Consider the following 21,404-nt stretch of genomic DNA (forward strand, 5'->3'; position numbering starts at 1 on the left):
GGAACTAACATGTTACATATAAATAAATAAACAAAGTCCACTTTAATCTGACTTGATTGAGACCCGACCCAATTAGTGTATAATTCAACTTGATATGAAACTCAATACTTTAATTTGATTAAACCCATTGAAAAACCTACTAGTTTCAATCTTATTTGATATAACCCGACCCCTTATAACCTAATCCAATTATGACCCTTTGATTGAAATTGCCTAAATAAAACCTTCGATTGAATTAATTAACCTACACTTACCCACCAAAAAAATTTCAACTCAATCCTCGGTTAATCCAACTTGAAACCGAATTAGCAATGCTATATGTGAGAGTAGATATATGCAAGCATGTACTAGAGACATCAATAAAACAATAACTATGTACTAAAGGACACACCAACAATGACACATGTCATCACCTAGTGTGTCTGTAGTTTTTTTTTTTAAAATCATTTTTGGAAACTAATCTTTTACCTTACATAAATATAACATATTTACAAAAAGAAAATGCTTGATGTATATTTTCATAACATATTAACAACTATATAAGCATAAGTAAAAAAATAAAAGTGAATAAGATATTTAACAAAATTTGAGTCAAATATTACAACAAGTTTTTTTTTTTTTTTGAATGTTATTTATTTGTATATTAGAAGCTCCAAGAAAGTAATTCGGATATCAAATATCAAAAAATTACTTAAGATAAAATAAAAAATTTGATGTATCCTTCCACAAAAGATATTAACAACTATAAATTTATTAGTGAAATCAATTTATTAGTGAAATCAAATAAATAAATAAATATGCATATTAACAAGGAAAAATTGGTAAAAATAATCCCAACTTAAACCCATTCGCGTTTATTAAAACTTTGGATTCTTATTGATTAATACCAACTTTAGGGAGCTATTCGCTTTTATTGGTCCCAACTGGTCACATGACCTATTATAACAAGTTGTTGGACATGTGTCATTACCTAAGTGGTCCAAAAAAAAATAAAAAAGTCAAATAAATAATAAAAAGAAATTAAAACAAAAAAAAAACCAATCCCAACACCCAACAGCTGCCCTGCCACTGTCGGCAACGGGCAACCCCTTTTCCCAGCCCCACCTTCTTCGGCATCCCTTAACCCCCAACCCTATTGTCGGTAGCCCACTTTCCCCAGCCCCACCTTCTCCGACACCCCCTAACCCCCTCGAAACCACTACTCTACTCATCCAACCACCCCGAAATCACCCCTACCCACCACCGCAAACTCGACCATCTCCCCTTTCCTAGCCCCGAAACATAATCCCATCCCCTTTTCCTAGCCATGAAACCCCAACTCATCCCCTTCCCCCAGCCTCAAAACCCTCTAAAAGAAGAGTTTTAGGGCTTGAAATAGGGAGAATGGTGGTTTTTGTGGTAGAGGGAAAAGGGAGGATGGGTGGTTTTTAGTGGCGGGGGGTGGGAATTGGGTCGATACGTGGTGGATTGGGGATGAAGTGCGATTTTCGGGTAATTTTGGGCCAAGTTGAGGTAGGGGTGGGGTTGGGGAAGGTGGAGCTGCCGTAGACGGGCAGGAGAGGAGGTGGTGCCCTTTTTTTTTTTTTTTTTTTTAATTTCATAAATTTTATTTTTTAGACCATTTAGGAGCTTCCACATGTCAGTTAAAGTTATAAAAAAAATACCTATTTAACCGGTTACCGGTCACTCAAGACCAATAAAAGTGAATACCCCCTAAAGTTAGGATTATTCAATAATAATCCGAAATTGGGATTACTAAAAGCGAATGAATTAAAGTTGGGATTATTTTTACCAATTTTTCCTATTAACAAATGCATATTTTAAAATACATATCTTGTTAATTACCTTTTATATACACCCAGGTGCCCATAGAGGTAAGTGTACCCAAAGGCATTTATTTGCTTATTTTTGACATTTTTTTCCTTCTCATTTTAAAAGTTAAAAATGAGCAAAGAAAAAATCTTAAATGAGCAGAACATATCCTAGTGCGCCTGTACATATATATTTTTTATTTGGTAACTGGTTCTTTCATAAAGTCATCTTAATATTTTAGATCGACAAATTAAAAATTTATAATTAAATATAATGTTAATATGAAAATAGTTACTCTATTAAAAATTACCGTGCATGGCACGGGACCTAACCTAGTATATACTATAAGACACATAAAAAATGACACATGTCGTTTTCTGATGTGTTCTTAGTTTTTTTTTTTTTTAAAAAAAAATTAAGCTTTATTTTGGGTAAGAATTTCTAATGAGGTTAAAAAAAAGTAACTAAAATGTAAATAGCTAGCCTTAATGGTAGAAAAATAATTATAGCAAGAATTTATGTAGAAAACCAATGAGGTTTTTGTTTATTTATTTATTTTTATTTTTTTTTGTTTTGTTTTGTTTTGTTTTTTTTCCCCAAAAATCTTCTCTACTTTCCAAGTTTCTATACCAGACCTAGGCTAAATTATTCATGATCATATTTCAAATATTATAGTTCATTATTTCTTATTTTAAAAAATAAATTAAATTAATTGACAAAGAAATCAAATCATAAACATTTATAAAAAAAAAACACACAAACTCAAATAATCATAAAAAATATTCCATTCAAGTTTAATTGTACTCTAATATTTTTAGTGAAACATAATAGTATGTATATTTTCAATAATTTCTATGTAAAAATTACAAACAACCTTTTAACGGTAACTTTGATGGCTTAATATATATTGAGTATAGTGTGAAACTAATGATAAATAATGTAGATTACCATGCATGGCACAGGACCTAACCTAGTTTTACATATGTCAAAATAGTTGTTTAATTAATTACCAGTAAAAAAAAAAAAGAAAAAGTAATCTATGTCAGTTACTAATACGCTAAATGTAACTAACATAATCTATGCTAGTTACTAATAGGGCGTTACAAATAGCATTTTTTCTACTAGTGTAATAATGAATGTGTTCAAAATTTCAAATCAATTAATACAAACATAATGTCAAAATATTAAATGACAGATATTCTCAGTAAACTTTGGTATCTATTTGATAAACACTACATTAAAATCTTAATCACGTCTGAGAGTGAGGGATAACTCAAGAGGTTATTAGAGTTTCCCTTCGGATTTCAGGAGATTCTAAGATCGATTCTCATTCCTGTTCTTGTGGCTCTTTAAACATTCAAAAAAAAAAATCTTAAACACGTCTTCATAGATTAATAACTTGATTGAAACAAGAAAATATACTCCAAAAATTGTTTTTGGATAAACCGATAGTGAAACCTTTTGTTTTTGTATAAGACAATAATATCTAATTACTAGATTGGTCCCGTGCCATGTACGGTTAATTTCAGTATTATTGTAAAAAAAAAAGTATGAACTAAATCATCAAAATATTTATTAAAATGAAACATATTCATGAAAAAACCGATTAGCTAAATATTTTCTTTAAAGTTAAACAGTTGAGCATATGATTATTTTTTGTATTTCTATATATGTGGTACTGTAATAGTGTTATTTTTCTTATTAACTAAATGATTTTTTTTTGGTGTTTAGCGAGCCACAAGGGCGGGGTGAGATTTGATCCCAAGATCTCCTCCTAGAATCGGGAGGGAAGTAAATGAAAATTTTTAAAGCTATGTACTACCCCTGTTAATAAATTTTCTTTTTGTACACGAGTAAGATCACCCTATTATTTCATTCAAAAACATTCAATTATTCTAATCATTATTCCAATAATATCTTATTTCTTATTCAACTTTTCTCCTACTATCAACTGTAATTTAAATATCAATGTATTTGAAATTATATTTTGGTACTATATAAATTATATAATAATTAATAGTTATCAATCAATAAATTATACAGTTATTGATTGATATTTTTACATAGATATTGATTATCAAGATTAGTTGCTTAATAAAAATAAGTAATAAAAATCTTATGTTGATAATGTATATGATATTTTTTTTCCTAAAAAAATTATTGTTTATTTATTCTTTCTATAATTAAAAATCTAGACGATAATTAATTTTTTACAATTTAAGTTACTTACATTTTAGATAACTTTTTTTTACCTTATTTAAACTTTATTTAAAAGAAGATCCAAAGAAATTTAAAAAAAATATACGTAGTATAAAATATACGTAGTATATTTTTGAAGACACACCAGGCGATATAAAAATATACGTAGTATAAAATATACGTAGTATATTTTTGATTATTCACTATTAGAAAACAGGCTAATTCTGACGGACTAGTTCCGACGGACACATAATACCGTCGAAAAGTGAAAATTTTCCGACGGATTTTTATTCCGTCGGAAATTTCTGATGGATTTTTCTGCCGTAAAATACCATTTCCGACAGAAATTTCCGTCGGAACATATTTTATTTTTAAAAAACCTTTTTAATATTTAAAAACCGTAATAGCCCCCTCTTACCTTATCCGCCCCTAACTCTCATTTTCCCCCTTATCTTTCTTTTTCCCCATTCCCCTTCTTTCATCATCCTCTTTCTCTCTCCTCTCCTCCCCTCAGTCTTCACGTTCTCCTTCTTCCTCCTCCTCTCTCTTTTCCCTTCTTTTGCCTCATCTTCTTCTTTGTTCTCCCTTTCCCCTTTCTTTTAAGTTACTTCTTCTCACCCATGTCAAACTAAGGTTTTTTGAACAAATTAAGGTTTTTCATGTCAAATTCGACCACGAAAAATCTAGATCTAGAGTTTTCGTGGTCGAATTTGACCTTTAAAACCCAAAATCAAGCCAATTTCGGGGTTTTGTTGGTGAAATTCAAGGTATATATTTTTTCTTACTTTTTTTTTTTATTTTTGAGATTTTTTTTTTATATTTTATGATGATGTTGGTTGAATGCGGTGGCGGTGGACTGATGGATGGTGTGTGTGAGGGACTGCGGATGTGGTGGGTGGTTTGTGTTAGGGTGATTGTGGTGTAGATCTAGGTCAGGGTTTGGGTATTTGTGTACGGATCTTGGTACGAGTTCGGTCAGGGTTTGGCTTAGTGTTTGGTCAGGGAGGAGGGTTAGGTGGGACTGGTTTAGGCTTTGATAAAGGGTGGTGATGGGTGGCGCTAGGTTTCCGGCAGATATGGGCTTAGGTGGGTATAGGGATTGAGTGGGGAGAGTGTGGTCTGGGCTTAGGGTTAGGGTTAGGGTTAGTTAGGGGCCGGGCTAGTGGAGTGGTGGTGGTTTGATGTAGGTGGTACTAGCGGTGGTCTAATGTTGGGGTTAGGGTTAGTTTGGGGTTGTTGGTGGTGACACGCCGTGCCGGTGGTAGTGCGGAGTGTTTTTTTTTAAATTTATTTAAAACATTTTTCAACGGAAAATCTGTCGGAGTTTTCTGACCGAATTGGGGTCCATCGAAACTTTACGACGATTTTTCCGGCCCCGAAAAACCTCTTCCGACAAAAGAATTCCATCAAAAATTCTGTCAAAAAAGTGTTTTCGACGGAATTTCCATCGGAAGATGCCAGTTTTCCTACAAAGGCTTTTCCGACAACCGGTTCCGATGGAATTCCGTCGAAAATGGCTATTCCGACAGATTTTGGGGTGTTTCCGACGGAATTTTTCTGTCGGAAACAAGCTGTTTTCTAGTAGTGATTGATTATTGATACATTATTGCCTACCATTTTTTATTTACAGAAGGTTTTGTGCGTGGCCAGCTAACATATGACAAAAGTTACACCACCGACCAAGTAACCCCTGACCAAGTAACACCTCCAACCAAGTAACCCCTGACCATGTAACCCCTTTGACCAAGTAATTCTTCCAATCTAGTAACCCCTGACTGACCGAGTAACCCCGACATAAGTAACCCCTCCGACCAAGTTACAGCTGCCCGGACCTAGTAACTATTGGGGTTTGGTGAGTCCAACTCACCGTGAAAACAAACCCAAAAACAAGACCGCACTCGCAATGAATAAAACCATAAACATAATTAACTTAACAACAAGATTAAGATAAAAAGATTACTTTTTGGAGTGTGCTTCGCCCAACCACTTGGTCTCTTACTTGAAAGCTAGCTTCGAAATTACGAAGCCTCTAACGATGATCCACCCGCAACAACGATCACTGACTACGTCCAATGTCTTAGGGTTAGCAAGACCCAACCGATAAACCTAAGTAATTAAATTAAAAGGCTTTCATTAAATGTGATACCTTTTCCAACTCTTAAGTTCAAAGGTTTTCACTTACTAGTGATCCCTTTTCCAACTCTTACTCAAGAAAGTAATCTCAAGCCATGCCTTGGCTATTTTAAAGGAAAGCTTCCTTGTGAATTCCACTCATCTTTCAATGTGGGAACTTTTTCACAAAAATATCCCACATGGAAAGATTGATGAATTCAACCCTTAGTTAAATAAACCAAGGAACAAGTAACAAGTGTCACATGGTTAGGTGAGGACCACTTTCTCACTTGGTCCCCAAGGGTACTCACATGCATTGTGAGCTAACCATGTGTCACCCAACCTTGAGCCCTAAGTTGGGTTTGGTTGGGCCACTTTCTTTTGGCCCGTTTCCATGACACATTACCCGGGTCCACAGCCCCCTTGCCACATGCGCTGCCACCATGGCGCGCTGCCACTTGGTGGCTGCCAACGTGGCTGCTGCCACGTGCGCTGCCATGTGTGCTGCCACGTGGCACGCTCCTATTTGGCGCGCTTCCCTTGTTTTTGCGTGGCTAGGGTTTTATCTTTTTACTTGAAGCATTTTCCCGTCTTGCAAATTCCTAAATTTTTGGCTCGACATTAGAGATTCTCCAACGCTCGGTTTCGACGCTCCAAGATCAAATTTCCGACGTCTAAATATAAATTACTCGGTCGACTCATTAATTCCTTCCAAATTAATTTGTCGCTTCGGCTCGTTAGTTGCTTGGGTGTGATCCGAAGGGTTCAGTCCAGATTAAGCTGTAATATTAATTATGCACTAATATTACTGATCGGAAGCGGCCTCCACCCAGGCATTCCGATCACTTTACCTTACTGAATATATTAGCTTTCTAATAATCCTGAACCCACTATCAGAATAATACACTTGTTCGAAGGACACCATTCCTTTCAATCTCCCACTTGTCCTTCCGGACAAGTGTGCTTTTAGTGTATAGCCCTTTTCCTATGTTTCTTAATGCCTCTTCATGAACTATAAGGTAAGATTTATTTGTCATCCTTATTACGTCCATAAGTGTTTCTCGAAATCTGAGTTTTGCCGTTAATAAACTTATGATTTCTAAAATTCATCTGAGCACGGCCATGCATTTTCACAGTCCCGCTCGCCGAGAGGCCTTGTAAAAAACAAAGACATCTTCCCTATTTTAATAGGGGGGCATTTCCAGTCTTGTAATGTAGCTTCTCTCACTGAGAGGACCTAGCCGCCCGAGTGATGCCGTTATAATCCCCTATTACGGCAGACGTTTGACAATCATCAAAGCGGACTAGTATTCAAACAAGAAAGCTCACAATACTCATGGTCGAGGATAAAGGTTCCGATAGCAATAATGAGAAGTATACTTATGACGATTTTTAATCTCTTAAAGTATTCTCATAAGTCGATCCAGTATGGTTCTAATCAATACCTGTGCAAATGATTCATGACGATCATGTCCTTGTAGCACAAGAAACGGTGCTATAAATCAAACTACACACTAATCTTAAATGGTCATTAATCATCCATCGCTTAAATGACCTCGATTAGGGATAATTTTTTATTATAATATTCAACGTTCACTTAATAGGTGTTTCCTTACTAATACTGGTCTTGATACCCTATTTTGAATATTCCAAGAATCGAATGGACTCATTATTTAATTCTAAACCACAATTAAATAGCAAACGGAGTGATAAAAAATTGCATGAAATTTTAAAATACTCCAAAACCTTAATGGTTCATCTTATGATAAATGGTTTTTTCGAATGTTTTTAAGAGATCGCTCTTTATAAAACATCTATAGAAATCACACCCATATCTAATATGCTTGATTTCTTTCATGCAATTGTGAATGTTGTCGTTCACATATTGCATAGGTTTAGTTATAACTACTTTGCTAATCTTAGCATCTTCATTACTGATCACTTTCATAATAAGATGATAAAATTTGAGAGTGCCATGGATTATATGTGATTTAGGATTTATCGTCCAAGTGATGGCTCCTACTCATTATCATGATTGAGATCTTCAACTTGACAACCTACAATCATTAACGTTCAACAACGAACTTTCCATAGAACATCTTCTTTATTATTGATTTTAAGGCAACAATATTATCAACATATATTTTAGTAGGCTTCCTGATGATGCTTTGCTTGGGTTTCACACCAAACGATTCACAATGATTTGGGATACCCTAATCACTTTTGATCATGGAAATTTACTTTAAATTCCCGCACATTACACATGGATGCACGTCCATGTTACCATTCTCAAGCCATGACTCATTTTTAGCTCGTGCTTATAAACGGCTTCCTTGTTAAGGATCTAATCCTTGTTAAGGTTTGTGCTTGGAACATCAATTCTCAAATTGTATTTGTTTCCCAAGTCAAGAACTCATCCTGTTACTTATCCTAGTATTTGGATGTTCTTGGCCATAATCTAACGATCTATTACATAGAATCAGGTTGATTGGTACTACATACATACTTCACATGCTCTAAGCAAGTAAGTCCTGCGATGATTCCATATCATAGCGTACATGATGGATTAAGTTGCAGAGTAATTCTCAATCTTATTCCATCCATGTGACATTTTAGCTCATTCAGTTTCACCGAGTCTTGCTTAAATTGTTCGCTATGTGATACTGTTGAAAGTCTCTATTAGAGTATTTCATGTTTGACTTAGTATTTAGCCTAGATTATACTTAGTTCAAACATTTACTTAGCTTTATACATATGGGTCGAAAGCCTTTCAGAGTCCTTCATGTTAAACATGGTAAATTTCTTTACATGTTCAAACATTTTATTAAGTCTATATACAATAGATCTTAATACCCAATATGTACTAAATATTTTCTTTAGCTTGGTCCATTGTCGAAAATACTTTCAAATCTAAGCATTTAACATTTTGATATTTATTTCACAATAGAGTTCGTAATCTTCTCGTTGGACCTTTACTTTTGCTCCCACTAAACTTCTTATTCATAAGAATTTCTATGTTTCTTCATAAGTCAATCCTCTTATTAACTTTATGAGAAAGAATGTTCCAATTCCTATATGAAATGCTTCCTTAAATCCCCTAATGGATTCCTTGAGCTTGCTTTCAAATCTAGCATTATTTAGATTTTCAAAACCCTTAGACTATTTTCATAGTCACTTCCAAAATCCTATTTTAGGAAGGCGGTTTTGGTATCTATTATGTCATATTTCATATGTACAATTTTGCTAGAATAATCACGAAAAGCCTTTAGCATTCCGATTTGTGAATAGGTTTTTATTAAAATCAACTCCGTGAATTTAATTGTATCCTTTTCAACCAATCTAGTTATGTATACATATACATTTCCACATTTGTTAGTTTTCTCCTTGAAAACTTATTTGCAATAGATGGGTCTTTCACCCATTATGCAAATTAATCAAGTTTTAATACATGATTTTCAAACATGAAGTCTATTTCAGATTTTTTATGGCCTCTAACCATTATTCGGAATTTGGATTTGTCGTAGCTATTTTACAAGACATTATTCCCTTACTATCTAATAGTAAATAGTATGCTTATAAGTCTTAGGTTTATTTCTAACTTAATAGAAAATTTATAGGATTCAATCCAAGCCTTTGGTGAAGTCTATACCTATACGGGGTTATTGCATCAAACACTTAGTTTCAAGGCGCTTCCAAAGCCCTTTGATCTTCTTGATCTTACTCCAACTTTTCAAAAGTTTTGTGAGAAATTAATTCTCTTTTAAGGCACTTGTAAAGTCCTTTTGAGTATTCTTGATAAAGTATTCTCACAAAGCCCTTTTAAGGTCTTTCGAGATTCTCAATTCTAGTTTGTTGCTAAGCTCGATTGTCATCGAGTTCATTTTCCTCCCACTTGTCATTTTGGAAATGTGTTACTTTCCAGAAATACACCACTTAGAGCAACAAACACTATGTTCTCAATTAGGTTGTGGAGGTAATGCCCGTGGTCTCACTTGAATGCTTACAAAGAGACATGTATATTGTCTTTGGGTAAAATTTCGTTGTAAAACAAACAGTTAGCTCCCACTTAAGCTATCTTAGCCTTTAACGAGCCATTAAACTCCCACTCAACCACCTAGCTCTTGCTAAGCCGGTGAGCTCCTACTGAGTCACTTAGCTCTCACTGAGCTAGTGAACTCCCACTGTGGCTAAGAGTTTTAGACATATACTTGAAAAGACATTTAGAAGTTAATTCTATCCATAACTGAATATGGCGTCCTTTCTTAGCTTCGATATTTTGTTTTGTGTAACATTAGTCCTTCGTGCAAATCTTAAGAGCTTTATAGGAAGGGATGTGATCCATCATTGTTCGAGTCATTTTTAAATGGCATCGAGCTCTCCATGAAGTTATTTATGAAAATTTCAATGTTCTTTGTGGAGTTATTTATGAAAATTTCAATTTCATAATTTTGTGATGGTCACGCTTGGCTCAAACAAACATCGCTCAATCTAATCTAGACGTTTTGATATCTTGCCAAGTCGATTCTGTACTTCACTGAACTCTTGAACTATTCAAGGTCAAGTTTGTTCACATTTGATGAATATATCCATATTCTTTAGAATTCTTTGTGAAACGTTGAAGTAAATGAATCCTCTTTAGCTTTCGGAGTCAATTGTCTATACTAAGAATAATAACTCTTTACTTTGTCGGTTTCAACAATTAAGACTTGCTTGTCTTAGAACGATTCCGAATCGATCAACTATCAAGAGCATATCTAATAGAGCCTTGAGTACGTTCTTGTTGATGTGACATTGCTAAAGATGTTTGGAACGTAGATCATGCCCATGAATTTGAGCTTTTGCCAGTTTATCATGTTAAGAAAATGTTTGTTTATAATCAAGAATTCTTGACTCATGGTTTAGACAACCATGCCATTCAAATAAATTTGCAACTATTGCTCATTGCTTTGAATGGGAGTCTTTCCGTGTGTAAACGGATCAATTGCTGATTATGGAACATAATAACCATTTATTTGTTCCATCCTTAGCTTAAAGGTCTTTAAACAAAGCATACCACCTTACAACTAATGTAGCACCACTTGCTTTATTTTAAGCTTGTAATTCGATAACTTGGCTTATCTTCAATAGTTTGAGGTCGATCACTTATAAAGTGGAACACTCAAGTAGTATCTGATACTTGTGAAGATAATAATTTGCTAAGTTAATTAGAATAACATGAACTCTTTAGCATATTTGGAATCTTATTCCTTTTCTTTGTTCCTCATTTCCTATATTTCTTATCATACTTTATCTCATAATCTTTAAGAACCATTTCTTTAAGAGTCTTTGACTTTTATACTTTGTTAGGCATAATTAAGCATCTAATGCGCCGTAAAATAAAGTTCCATCTTTTCCTTTAATTCACGCTTGAATTACTACATCAATAGGTCCTACTCATCTATGTATTAAGCGAAAAGATATGTTGGTTGTCAATATTGACAATTTGAGTTTGCAACTCAATACTTCATGTTTTTATCAAAACTACCTAGTATTTTGAATACATGATGTCTAATCGTCCTTTCGGACTTTGTTATAAAAGTCATTTATGAGAATTGTATTTTAGAAATGCTTTACTTTTCTTTGAGAACCATTCTCAAAGATTTCCTTTACCAATCATGGAAAACAATACAGTTTAATTTGTAATTCTACAAATATATGTGCAAAGTATAACCATTTATCAAGTAAATAACATAATAAGTTTGAAAATTAAAAGGTATTCATTCAAATTTTCAATCTTATTAAATGTCTTATCCATGCATTAAATTTGTCCCCATTTGGCGAGATTAAGTCGATTCCAAGATCCAAAGAAACAAAGAGTGGTTAAGCATGCTTTGACTTGTCTTAACACTAGTAGAAAAAGTGCTATTTGTAACGCCCTAGTAGTAACTGACATAAATTATGTTAGTTACAAAAAGAGTATTAGTAACTGACATAGATAATGCGGGTTACAAATAAACTAGTATTAGTAACTAGCATAACCAAGTTCAGTTACAAATAGTAGGTCAATGATAGGCTGACCAACTTTTAGTAAGAGGCGTAAAAAATGTCAGTTACAAATAATAAGTCAAACTTTATAGACCTTATTAATTGTAAGGGGCTTTATTAAGGTCGGTTACTAATATTAGCGCCCACCACTCGCGCTTCACTTGTATTTTTTTTTTAAAAAAAATTAGTTTAAAAAAAAAAATAGTTGGTACTTGCCTACTAGTCTGCGCTTCTTTTGCCTACACACCTTTATTTAATTTCTTTTTTTTTGGTTTTTACTTATCCCCAATTCCCTATTTTACAGAAAGAAAACATTGAAGAACCCTAACTTCTTACTGACTTCCTCTCCCCTCACTCTCATTCAAGGACTGGCGCTGCTCTCAGATCGACGTTGGCCGCACTCCGCCAACGGCCGACCGGTGTTCGCCTGCTTGCCTTTAGCCTTCTCTGAGTTCTCTCTCTTCGACAAAGCAAAACTCTAGTCTCCAAGTTTAGTTTTTAATTAATCTATTTTTTTTAATTGTTAATTGAAATTGTGAGTTCATTCATTTGTGAATATGTGATTTTCTGAATGTAATGTATTTTGACGGATCATTTCCTCTGAAACTGCTCTACTCCTCCAAAACTGCTCTGAAGCTCCTCCAAACTCAATCATGGAAGTTATCAACAAGGTACGCCCTCGATCTCCTCCTAATTTATTTATATTTTAATTAATTCTTATCTAACCGATTATTCAAGAAATAAAAATATGAAATTCTAGGGTTTGTTTTCGCCTTTTTTTTTTAAATTTAATTTAATGGGTGTTTAGGGGTTTCATTATGTGATTCTTTCAAATTTGGCTTCGTAGTAGCAAATTGGGGGCAAGGGGTTCGATCGCAAGAGAGAGAAACCGGAATTTGTAATTCCTCACCATCATTGGCGAGTAGTGGGATGATTCCGAAATCGTTGTATGTAGCAGTAGAGCACGTTGCTGCTGGGTGGCGTACTTGGCTTGCCGCCGTTGCAGGGGGTTATCTAAGGGTGGGTCCGCAGCAAGATGATTTATTGAGAAGTTAAATAAGGTATAGCTCAATGTATCCTTTGTAATTATTTCCTAGTTTTATGAATTTTAAATTGATTGATTAATTAACTAACAATTAAGAAATTGGGTATTTGTTTAATGCATTGCATTTGGGCATTCATACAAACCAACAATTACGATTTATATATAGTAATGGGAGTGACTTTTTTGTTTCATTTGTATTTGGTTGAGTTTCTCCTAATTTTGTCTACGTAGTACTTTTGTTACAATGCAAATTTAGATTTAAATTTCTGTTTTTTGAACTTAATCTACAAAGAAAAATTAAGATTATTGTTTTTCATGTATAGTTGCATTGTTGTATATTAGGTGTATTACTTGAATTTTCATGTGTGTTGATTAAAACTGAAGAGTTTATCTTCTTGTTGAAACAGAACTTGTTCATCAAATTTGTTGTATAAAGGAAAGCATGGTGTTTCCTTGAGTTTAGACGAGTAGAGGAGAGTTAAGGATTCATGAGAGTTTAGATGATCTAAGCACTGACTTGGTAGAATATATATCTTAATTATCAGATGCATCAGTAAAAGAGCGGGGCGTTTTTCATTACTTTATCTGGTGGTTCTCTCCTTGGCTTATTGGGGTATTCAATCTATTCATTGCTCATATTTTACATTATTCATGCCTTTTGGTTAATTATTTGTGTATATCATTTTGTGCCAAAACAGAAAACTTGCTGAAAGTGCCTTATAACAAAACTATTGATTGGGTTAAGTGGTATATTTTTTGGACTGATGAGCGTGTGGTAGCAAAGAGCCATGCTGACAGCAATTACAAGCTAGCAGGACAGTCTCTTGACCAAGGTCCTTTTTTGCCCTCTTAATTTTCATCTATAGCTTCTTTACTTTTTGAACTGAAAGTGTTTGCCCTGCTTTGAAGCAGATTCATGTATTTCCTTGGTGTCTTCTTTTATTGTTATTGTACTTGTTTTATGACCTTGGAGCTTCATTTTGAATTTTGAAGCCCACCTGTATGATTGCTATATTTGTGTACTGTGTAATAATTGTGCAAGTTAATTGCGGTTATTGAATGCTCCTATTTTGTGGAACTGGCTTCATATCTGAGGACCTAGTTTGCGGGTTTTCTTGGAATAGTTGTAAGGCTAAATTGATGAGTGACCATAACTCTAAGGTATTCTTTTGTCATTTTAAAGTCCAAATTTACTGTAGTTTATGCGGTGAAGGATTGCTATCAAATCATACTCTTCAGTATTTTATTTCCTATGTAAAAACAACTGCATAAAATGTATGGATCAGGTGTTGTGTTTAAGCTTAGACTGACATGTTAGCTTTATGGTTTTTTTTTTGTTTCAATTCCGATATAACTGTCATCAACTTATCATGATAGAAGGATCTATAAGTCATGAGGCTTTTGCAAAATTACAAGAACCTAAGAAAAACTCTATGGAGAGCTTACTCTTATTCTTTTCTTTGATGCTTGAATTATAGGGTGTTGGTTGCTGGCCATAAGTTTATTAGTTTATCTTGTCTCTTTGAAATTCTCTAAGATCATAGAAACTCTCAGGAAGCATAGTAATTTCCATGTTATGTGCTGTTACTTTGTTATATGCCTTGACATTTTGTAAAATGCTGCTATATACAATTTGAATGGTATTGGCATGGTTTTGAATGGTTTAGCCTATCCTTTTTTTATTTGGGGGAGGGGGGTGTTCATATGCAATTTATTGATGTAATATTTGCAATTTTTTAGGGGCTAGTCTTGTATTCTTCCCTGATATGTATTGCATTCTTGTTCTCTCATTCTATCTCTCCAGATAAATGATGTCCATAGTTTCGAGCTCAATATGCTTTCTTCACAATTTGCTGAACTGTTACACCTGCCTTTTATAATCTTACACGAGAAAATATTTTATAAACCATGCTATTTATTCATATAACTTGAATTTGCTATCTTATTTTTTCCAGCCTTTGTTGATGCAGTTCTGTTTATTTTACAAAGGTTATGCTGTTAAGGGGACAGTCCTTGTTAATCAAACGCTATAAAGATAATTTGTTTTTATTACATACAATGTTCAGGTTGGAGTTCACTAGAGTTTTGAGCTAGTTTAGGCACTTATATTCATCAAGTTAATTAAATAATTTTGCAAAGAATGACTTTCCTAAGTGTATGTCGATGTTTGATGTTACGTGAATAGTCTCCCTCAGTTTTTTTGCTTATTTTTTTATATCCCCTCAGTTTGATGCATTGACCATGTTGGTAGAGTTCACTTGGTGACTGTGTGAAACAACCCTTTTTTAATTTTGGCTTTTGTTTATGTATATATTTCTTTCCCATATAGAATTCTGTCGTAATATCAAGTGCTCAGTGTGAACTGTTACAATCCCATACAGAATAGTCAAATTTGTGAAGCAGACGGAGACAAAATCGACAAAATCGTCATGAAGGTTGACCATTGTATCAATTAACTAACTAGTTTTTTTTTTTTTTTTTTTTTTTTTTTTTTTTTTTTTTTTTTTTTTAGTTATAGAGTATTATTTAGTGTGAATTGTGAGAGAAATATTTGTAATTTACACAAGTACATCAATTCAATATAATTTACAAGATGTCGCTTAAAGTTGGTCTTATATTGGTTAGATTGATAGTTATTAACAATTAATGGTCTTTACATTAAAAAAAAATATATATAAATGTAGTGTACGGATGGTGGCAGTAGAGGAATTTGCTACTGCTACCATTTTTAAAAAAAAAAAATAAAAACACTTTTCGTAACTGGCGTTAGGCTATGCCAGTTACAAATAATGCTTTATTTGTAACCGGCATAACTTAACGCCAGTTACAAATAGTATGCTTTTTAACTTGGAAAATAGCTTATTTGTAACTGGCGTAAGGTTAAGCCAGTTACGAATAGTACATTATTTGTAACTAACATTAGCCGGTTACAAATAGTTTTCACTAGTTGTAACGGTGGCATTCGCAACCAACAATGCCAGTTATAAAAAGTCAATTTCGCCAGTTACAAATAGCATTTTTTTCTACTAGTAACACTCAATCTCCTAAGGTAAGCAACACTTTGCTAATGGCTCCTAGCCACTCTTGGTTGAATAAGTAGTCGCATCTAATGCTCTCTCAAAAATTTTTTCTTTTTGTCACGACATGTTAGGACTCCATCACTCATATCGTTGAGTACAACCAAAACCAACTTGCATACCCGGTATGCCTTATGAGTCTAGGGAGTAATAGTAATGCCTCGCTTTGGCGTAGCCCATTACTACTCTCAATAGGTCAATAAGTGTTGTTTTGGAATGACAATTTTACTCAATATTTAGGGACCTAGGGTTTCTATGTTGGTTGATTTAAGTGAACTTAATTAATCATCACAACATTCGAAATCCTAAACATGCATCTAACATATAATTCATATATAAATAATCATGAATATGTAAAGCATAAGCATTTTGATGCATATTGGCAACTAGCATGACCCCTAGAATTCTTTAAGTCTTCAAAAGGTCTTCTTTTGCAACTTCATGGCTTTGTCTTCGAAGAACCTCCGTCTTCAAGACTTGACCAAAATTATGCAACTACTAGTATCGATTAGGACTAATCTAAATATTCAGGTACAAAAATACTCAAAGGTACGCAAACCGTATTTAGATTTACAAAAATGCATCACGGATCGCAGTCCGTATTTTCTATCCTAATCGGCCCTACTAGTTGCCATTTTTATAAAACCTATGAGAGAATATACATTCCATTCATCCATTCACTATTTGTGAATGGCCCATGCATTTTACAACAATAAAACAGGTAACAATGCATAAACACGCGATAACTAGTAACTAATCTAGGTGGTTAATCCAATTAACACGCCTAATTAAAACTAGTCAAAGTTGTTTTAACCGATTATGTAAATAAGCGCAATTAATATTTGAAGCTCCCACTAAATTTCGCATCCAACTCATTTAATCCAATTAATTAAGCCGGGAAAACCCAATCCAATTATTTACCAAAATAAAATTTTTGCAAATGTCGCTTAAAAACTCGAGGCCTACCCTCCAAAATTATAATTAAATAAAACAAAATAATTAAAATAATTAAAACGACACATTAAACAAAAATTATGTAGTCCAAAATATTCAAGTGCCTAGCATTAAGACTTGGAGTGCTCACAACTCGCACGATCTCATTGCACCACATTGCTTTACAAGCAATGTCTACGCATATTACCCTCAATTTTGTACCAAGCTACGCACACATACACACTCAATGCAAGCCCCACGCACGGCTTACCCACGGCCAGCAATAAGGCGGTTGCCATGGTGCGCCATGGTGCCGCACAGCAGCTCCCCGGCACACATGCGCATCTCTTCGAGGCACCCAACAGCCTCGGTAGCCCCATGTGGGTTGCGTGAGCAGCCTGGCTGGCCGAGAGCATGCTTGGGACTCTTAGGCCTCGATTTGGTGCTCATACCTTGGGAAAATTCCCGATTTTGTGTGACGTTTTTAATCAATTCTAAATTAATTTTAGAATCAATTAATTTTGAGGAAAAATGAAAATATAACAAGTCCAACTTAAATAAATTCATCCAGGTGCATAAAACCAAAAATTATTCCAAGAACCATTCTTTAATAAAATTGGTTTAACTTGGTGCAACAAAAATAAGAGGGCAATTACTCATTATTAATTTAATTAATTTAAATTAATCTTGAGATTTTGACAAAATAAAAGGGAGTTGGAAAAATGAACTTAAGTTCAATAAAGATTCCAACTTTAATACTTGTGAATCCTTGAAAAATCATATCTTCCAATATAGAGATAAACAAATTTCTATCACAAGTTTCAAACTTTATGATTCCAATAAACTAAAAAATGATTAAATTAACAAAGTTCAACAAAAATTCATGGAATTTAGTAACTCAAACTTTCAATCACTTAACATAATTAAAGATTGAATCTTTAGTACTTAGAAGCCTCAAAGAACAACAATTTCACACTTAATGCAATTAATTTGCAATTATGTGAAAAATAAAACCAAGCTTTCAAACACAAATTACCACCAAGTAATCATGCCTAAGGTTTAAAATTGCATATAAAATATGTATTGAACCAATTACATAACCACCATAAATATGCAATTAATTTTCAAGGTTAGAAATACTTAAAAATTTTCGTAAAAACGAAAAACCCCTCGAGAAGTGCATTTTTGGTCGTTTATTGGCTAAAAACCGAGTCCTGAAAGGGAAAACCATTTCTAGAACACCTTTTCCACCCAACATTCACTATTTTTGGGTCGAAATATGGGTTCGGGAGCTGAAGTTAGCTCTAATACGAGGTTAAAATGGATAAAACGAGCTATTAATCTAATTAGCAACTTAAAACCAGAAAAAATAAGCCATAAAAAACACCTTGAAAAATATTATGATTTTAAAATAAACGAGCGAGGCTTCGATACCGTTGTTGGGATTTGGTGAGTCCGACTCACCGCGGAAACAAACCCAAAAACAAGACCGCACTCGCAATAAATAAAACCATAAACATAATTAACTTAACAACAAGATTAAAGAAAAAAGATTACCTTTTGGAGCGTGCTTCACCGGACCACTTGGGCTCTTACTTGAAAGCTAGTTTTGAAATTACAAAGCCTCCAACGATGATCCACCCGCGACAACGATCACCGACTAGGTCCAATGTCTTGGGGTTAGCAACACCTAACCGATAAACCTGAGTAATTGAGTTTAAAGGCTTTCACTAAATGTGATACCTTTTCCAACTCTTGAGTTCAAAGGTTTTCACTTACTAGTGATCCCTTTTCCAACTCTTACTCAAGCAAGTAATCCCAAGCCATGCCTTGGCTATTTATAAGGAAAGCGTCCTTGTGAATTCGACTCATCTTTCAATGTGGGACTTTTTTCACAAAAATATCCCACATGGAAAGATTGATGAATTCAACCCTTAGTTAAATAAACCAAGGAACAAGTAACAAGTGTCACATGGTTAGATGAGGATCACTTTCTCACTTGGTCCCCAAGGCAACTCACATGCATTGTGAGCTAACCATGTGTCACCCAACCTTGAGCCCCAAGTTGGGTTCGGTTGGGCCACTTTCTTTTGGCCCGTGTCCATGACACGTCACCCGGGTTCACGGCCCCCTTGCCACATGCGCTGCCACCATGGCGCGCTGCCACGTGGCACGCTGCCACTTGGTGGCTGCCAACGTGGTTGCTGCCACGTGGCACACTCCTATTTGGCACTTCCCTTGTTTTTGCGTGGCTAGGGTTTTTACTTGTTACTTAAAGCATTTTCCCGTCTCGCCAATCCCTAAATTTTTGTCTCGACATTTGAGATTCTTCGACGCTCGGTTTTGACGCTCCAAGCTTGAATTTCCGACGTCTAAATATAAGTTACTCGGTCGACTCATTAATTCTATCCGAATTAATTCGTCATTTTGGCTCGTTAGTTGCTTGGGTGTAACTGAAGGGTTCAGTCAAGATTAAGCTGTAATATTAATTATGCATTAATATTACTGATGGAAAGCGGCCTCCACCGAGGCATTCCGATCACTTGACCTTACTGAATATTTTAGTTTTCTAATAATCCTGAACCCACTATCAAAATAATACACTTGTTCGAAGGGCACCATTCCTTTCAATAACCCCTCCGACCAAGTAACCCCTAACCAAGTAACCCCTCCGATCAAGTAACCCATGACTAAATTTTGTAATCTTTGACCAAGTAATCCCTCACTGAACTAAGTAACCCCTGACCGAATTAAGTAATCCCTCACTTGACCTAGTAATCCCTCACCAAATCTACTAACCTCTGAACAAGTAACCCCTGACCGGACCTAGTAACCCCTTGTTTAATTGTAGACAACTATGACAAGTGTAGGTATCTATTTCAATGAATTGATACAAAACTACATGAGTTTCACAATCTCATGAGATCTACCATTTATTTCGAAGAAAAGCACCTTAATATACAAAAATAATAAGATACACACTACTAGTAGTCAGTAATCGCAAGATTCAATATAAATTTGCATTTAAAATACATGCAATTATGTGGATTGATGATTTGATGAATGCAAAACTATAACGGGGTACAATAATCCCATAAACAACGACAAAATTCAACAAAGACGACGAAGACGAAGACGGTGACGCCCGCGACGGTAGATACAAAGACGACGGTTGAGACGAAGACGGCGGAGATGAAGATGACGATGGAGGTAACAGAAATAAATAGGAAATTGGAATGTGTAGACACCTAAAAATGTCTCCCCAAAACCAAACCCGATGATGAACAGTACAACCTTTCACCGCCATTATTGGCCGGGTTGAGTATTTAATCTTGGAGTGCTTAAATACATATTTCCATTTCATAAAACCAACCCAAATCCTATCCCATTTCCCCAAACCATATCTTATTTTCCTCTTTTCGTGCCTTTAAACCCAAAATCATTCATTTCGTGTCCTTTAAAATCATTCATTTCATGTCCTTTGTATAAAAACGTTTAATCCAGTTTATTTTGGTCCATAATCTGGGTCCAATGATTTAATAATTGGATGGGAATTTAAAAGAGCTTTCCAACGATATATTATAAGCCCAAATCCGAGCTATAACGAATAAGTTATGACAAAAATATTAAACTGGCCCAAACCGAACCTAAGCCCACCTTACCTACGACCCAATGATCATGTGGAGGGTCCAAAAGATTTAATCCCATTCCTAAAACAATTAGGATTAATTGGAATCTTCTATAAGTTTCTAAAAGATCTTAATTATCCTTTTTGAAAAGATAAGATTAAAGAGTTGGAAATTGGATAAAACTTTTCTTTTTGAAATCCTAATTCTATTCGAAGTGAAAGACGTTCAAAGATAGACATATATTATTTTCGTGCCTCAGTTTTTATCCAAATCTTAGCTGGTTGGATAGTCCTCGAAATTATCTTTCCAATGATATATTATAATATCAATTCCGAGCTATAACGGAAAAGATATGAATAAAATGTCAAACTCTATCCAAAATTGACACCGTCTCACTATTTTGGCCATATCTTATATTATATAAAATATTTTAATCTGATTCTAATTGGGTTAGAAATTATACTTCAAGAGCTTTCCAACGATATCTTATTCATCTTATTCCGATTTCTGGATCAAAGGATATGATAAAAACAAAAACCGTAAAAACTGCAGTCTATCGAGTTTTATTCCGAT

General features: G+C 34.4%; 1 long non-coding RNA gene across 4 annotated transcripts; it reads left to right on the plus strand.

Moving 5' to 3' along the window:
- The first annotated feature begins 12,645 nt into the window (after nucleotides 1–12,645).
- LOC145630826 (uncharacterized) lies at nucleotides 12,646–15,797 on the plus strand. Of its 4 annotated transcripts, none has more exons than XR_014112265.1 (5): nucleotides 12,646–12,818; nucleotides 12,995–13,208; nucleotides 13,600–13,805; nucleotides 13,891–14,025; nucleotides 15,522–15,797. It is a non-coding gene; the product is annotated as an uncharacterized LOC145630826 (long non-coding RNA). The 4 variants fall into 4 exon arrangements; XR_014112266.1 differs by having other exon boundaries at nucleotides 13,738–13,805; XR_014112264.1 differs by lacking the exon at nucleotides 13,600–13,805 and having other exon boundaries at nucleotides 12,956–13,208.
- The last annotated feature ends 5,607 nt before the right edge of the window (nucleotides 15,798–21,404 follow it).

This window comes from Chenopodium album, chromosome 5 (genome assembly GCF_948465745.1).
Source record: "Chenopodium album chromosome 5, dcCheAlbu1.1, whole genome shotgun sequence".
Taxonomy (NCBI): domain Eukaryota; kingdom Viridiplantae; phylum Streptophyta; class Magnoliopsida; order Caryophyllales; family Amaranthaceae; genus Chenopodium; species Chenopodium album.